This window comes from Microtus ochrogaster, chromosome 6, assembly GCF_000317375.1.
Source record: "Microtus ochrogaster isolate Prairie Vole_2 chromosome 6, MicOch1.0, whole genome shotgun sequence".
Taxonomy (NCBI): Eukaryota; Metazoa; Chordata; class Mammalia; order Rodentia; family Cricetidae; genus Microtus; species Microtus ochrogaster.
This window is the reverse complement of record NC_022013.1, coordinates 4,559,738-4,564,702: the sequence shown is the minus strand read 5'-3', so window position 1 is coordinate 4,564,702 and position 4,965 is coordinate 4,559,738. Positions and strand designations below refer to the sequence as shown.

General features: G+C 45.5%; 1 protein-coding gene across 1 annotated transcript in view; it reads right to left on the bottom strand.

The window, feature by feature from the left end:
• Nucleotides 1–4,965, bottom strand: part of Nckap5 (NCK associated protein 5) — a 648,901-nt gene that overhangs the window by 229,917 nt on the left and 414,019 nt on the right. The window lies entirely within an intron of this gene.

The following is a 4,965-nucleotide window of genomic DNA, read 5'->3' as shown; positions in this document are numbered from 1 at the left end:
CACACACACACACACACACACACACACACACCAGGTAAAGCTTTTAACTCTTGGGGTCAGCCAGTGACACTGGAACATAAGATGATAAAGGGAAAGCCACACCTTGAACGGTCCTCATGGATCCGTCTGACCGCCCTCACTAGAGCCCATTAGAGCTTTCCTGCTCCCCAGAGCACACGGGCTTGGGGGTGTTGACGTGCTACCTTAGTGTCTTTCACTGTTGCTGGGATAAAAACAAGCTGACAAACCTCAGGGAGAAAAGATTGATTCTTGTTCATGGTTTAGGTGAAGTCCATTATGGTGGGGATGTCAAGGCAGCGCCATGGGTGGGTTATGGGGAATCGAACTCAGGTCCTTATGTTTGCACAAAACACTGACTGAGCCATCTCCTCAGCCCAGAAAGGAGCACTCTTAATCAGTTTGCTGAGTGTATGTAGTAGGCTTTAGTGTGTGTCCTTGACGGCTTCTCTCCATCTGATCCAGGTGTTTTTGTTTGGTAATACATGCACATGTGTGTGTGTGTGCGCACACACACACATACACACACCACACACACAAACTCACACACACACACAATTTTTAGTAACCATGTAGAATTCCCTCACATCTTGATGATCGACATTTAGTTACATCTTCTCCTTCCTTCTTATCGTTTTCCTGCACCATGAAGGCAGGTCTCAGACAAGCCCCATTTATCCTTTGCATGTGTGTTAAGATGCTCTTGTGCAAAACCACAGGCTGGTTATCAGTTTCCTGAAATACAATACACACTATGGTAATGTGGTCCACACTTGTTCCAATTTCAGCCCTGAACTGACCATATCCTCCAGAGTGAGTTCTTCTAGTCCACAGTTCTTGTTAATAGCCAGTGGCCTCTGATAGGAACAACTCCCGATTGTATGCTTGTGATTTTTCTCCCCGCCCACTCCTCCTTCCTTCCCTTTCTCTTCCTCTCATCCCTTCAACTCCCTTTTAATCACTTCCTGTCCTCTCTTCTCCTTTCCTCCCCACCGACCCCCTTGGCTTCCTCCTCCCTCCTCACCATCTTTATTTCCTATCTTTAGAACCCGTTTTCAGCAGTGAGATCTGGGCTCCCAAAGGCAGTATTTTTACTAGCTTGTTCCACCCCTGCAGTGCACAGACAACTGTTACACCATGAAAATCCACGCTAAGCAGAGGTGAGCATATGTTCTGTTTCTAGAGTGAGGGTATTAATGAAAATTCTCTGCCCAAAGGTGACCAGGCCAGCTCTCTGCCTCCTATCCGGTGTCCATTATGCAATCCATTTGTTTCTGACAGTCTTCAAATTTAATTTCCCCTCTTTCTGATTTCATGTTATTGTTCTGAATATGTTAAATACTAGCATGATTTCAGAAGTCAAGGCTACACTGAAAGGCGCATGCTCAGTGAGACTCCCTCCCTCTTTCTGTGCACCTCTTTTGTAGGCTTGTTAGCAGGGTTCGCTTTCTCCCGTTTTGCTTTTTTCCAAGGCTTCATTAAACAGTGTCCTTTGCCCCCTCTCATCAGGACATATTCAGACATGATTTCCCCTTTCTCTACTCTTCTCATCAGTACATCAGATACAAACATTCTCCTTTACCTTCACACAGGATCCGTGGATAGACTGCCTGACTGAGAGCATGTGCACCTTCACATGTGTGCACCTTCACATGTGTGCCTGTGTACCTTCACATTGCCTGTGCACCTTCATATGTGTGCTTGTATACCTTCACATGTGTGCACATGTACCTTCACATGTGTGCCTGAGCACCTTCACATGTGTGCACCTTCACATGTGTGCCTGTGTACCTTCACATTGCCTGTGCACCTTCATATGTGTGCTTGTATACCTTCACATGTGTGCACGTGTACCCTCACATGTGTGCCTGAGCACCTTCACATGTGTGCACGTGTACCTTCACATGTGTGCCTGAGCACCTTCACATGTGTGCACCTTCACATGTGTGCACGTGTACCTTCACATGTGTGCCTGAGCACCTTCACATGTGTGCACCTTCACATGTGTGCACGTGTACCTTCACATGTGTGCCTGAGCACCTTCACATGTGCCTGTGCACCTTCATATATGTGCCCATGCACCTTCACCTGTGTGCCTGTGCACCTTCACATGTGTGTCTGTGCACCTTCACATGTGTGCACACGTACCTTCGTGTGTGCTGTGTACCTTCACATGTGTGCATTGCAGCTTCACATGTGTGCCTGTGCTCCGTCACATGTGTGCCTGTGCATATGGAAGCCAGATGTTGACGTCAGGTTGTCTTCTCAGTCATTCCCCACTTTACTGTTTTGAGACAGGGCCTCTCAACAAGCCTGCACCTTACGAATTTACTCAGGCTGGCTTGTCACCAGGCCCCAGGACCCTTCTGTTCCTCCTCCCCAGTGCCTGGACTAAGACATGTGCAGCTATGTCAGATATTTATCTGTGGGTGCTGGGACTCCAGATGAAGCCCTCACGCATGCACGGCAGGTGCGTTACTGGCCGAGCCATCTCCCTACCCTCCATGGATACTTTCACCCTTACTCTGCCCTTGCTTTGTCCCATTTAGTGGATAATGATTGATGGGGGTTAGTCTTATATTTTCCAGAATTCCAGAGCATCTTGAAATACCCCCTCTCTTCTTTCCCCCGTACAACATCTCTAAGTCACACCCTTTATTGCCTCCTCCTCCCAGGCCACATCGTCCTTTGGAGAAAGCCACAGGGATCAGCTCTTCTGCACTCTACCTCTTAGCCCCCATAGCAACCCTGTTATGCTGGGCCTAATGCTGACCATGTGACTCGGCTGTTGACTTCCTCCCAGGCCTTCCTCTGCCATCCTCCCTAGCCACAGGCTGTAGCACTACTTCTGTGGGGTTCTTGAGGTCATTTTTCACTTATAGCAATATGCAATTCATTTCTTTGGTTTTCATAATGAGAAAGGCATAGACCTCCTATGACTTAATTTTTCTGTATTATTATTATCAATCAACTTGTTCTTGAAAATTTCATACACTCAGTTCTTTCTTCTTCTTCCTCCTTCTCTCCACCACCCACTTTTAGGATTGAACCTAGGGCCCTGCCTTTATTAAGCAGCAGGCAAATCCTCTGCCGCTATCTTGACTATATCCACCCTGACTCCATCGCTCCAACCCTTCTCTTATCCCCAACATAACTCCCTCTTAACTTCAAGCCTTTTATTTTTTTTTTAAATACCCACTGCATCTAATTAGTACTGCACATAGTACATAGGTGTGTGCTCCTTTACTTGGGCATGAGTAACCTGCTAGTAGCCATCCCCACCTAAGGAAAGCCACTCCTCCTCTACCAGCAACCGGCGACTGCTATGCTCCTAGGCTTGTTTCACTTTTGTTTTGTTGAACTTGCTCCAGGAACAGTGGCTGCAACACTTAGTTCTTTCCCCAGCCCAGGTAGAAGGACAGTTTAGGTTCTAGTTCAGTTCTGTTGCAGATATCTAGGTGATTCTGGGGCTTGCAACCTCCAGCAGGCTATTGTAGGTAATAAATCTGGCTCTCTGCTTCAAACAAAGCTGGAGAGATAACTTGGTGTATAAAGCACTTGCTATGTTAGGAACCCGAGTTCAGTATTGAAAGCTAATGTACGAAAGAGGAACATGGTGACATGCACCTGTAATCTCAGCACGAGGAAGGCAGAGACAGCGTGCACCCGTAGTTAGAGCTCACTAGGCAGCCAGCCCAGCCTTCTCGTCAGTGCAGGTCTGTAAGAGACCCTGTATCCAAACCAAGGTGGGCACTGCATGAGGCATGGCACCTGAAGTCGACACATGCACAGGTATGTGTACACTATACAAATAAGCACATGCATATGCATACACAGACACACACAATGAAGGACACCAATCATGCAGCTAAAACAACGTCAACTTCAAAGCTTAAGGTATCACAGATTACAAGGGAAGTACTGGGATGCCTGTTCCGTAAGATGATTGCTTTCCTCTAAGAAAGGTTGTTTTGGACGGACTCTGCTGACATCACTGAAGAGACTGGGAGGGAACGAAGACAACGGCGGTTTGCATTGTTTTCACTTTAGGTGTCTTGGGGAAAGCATGCAAGGAACTACAATAGAAAAATGGGAATTTACATGGGATGCCTGCAGCTCTCCTATACCCACATCACGTTGTGATAACACGATGATCGATCCATTCAGATAATTACCATCATTACAGTTTACATCACCTGCCTCACATTTACGGTTCTGACAATTACAGCCCAGCAAATTAAATACAGACAGGGTGCTGGCGAACACAGTCACATTTACGGCCACTGTACTCAGTTACAGGGACATGATTTAATTGGTGTAATCCCACACATCCCAGGAGACAGTAGAGATTTTAACAATTATACCTGGGAAGCTAAAATGACCTTGAACTCATGATTCTCTTTAATCCATTCGTATTTATTAGAGATTTGGGATTAATCCATTTCCAACAGGAGACAACGTGTAAAGAAACAGAAAACCCTCTTAATTAAGTGTGATTTAAAGAAACAGCGGGTATTTATATAAAAGAGCTGTGAAAGGATAAAGAGAAGAGAAGGGAAAATATAGGCATCATTACTATGAATTATAGAAATTAGAACAAACTATGTTCCATTTTAAATATGCAATTAAGTCAGGATCCCCAGAGGACTCAATTAGAACCTTCAAGTACATGTTGCTGGTGGATCTTTGTGTTCAGTTTTCTCTTTTACAGCGATCAAAAACTTCTGCTAGACTTTATTCCTGATTGAGAGCATGTTCTATTCAGGGTAGTGTGTCCATGGCCAGAAATTATACTGAGCTCTGTAAGTTTGAGGTTTCATTTGTAAAAATTCTGTTTTTCAAGTTTATTTTTATTTTCTCTCTGTTTCTCTGTCTGTTTCTGTCTCTCTCTGTCACTCACTCTCTCTCTCTCTCTCTCTCTCTCTCTCTCTCTCTCTCTCTCTCTCT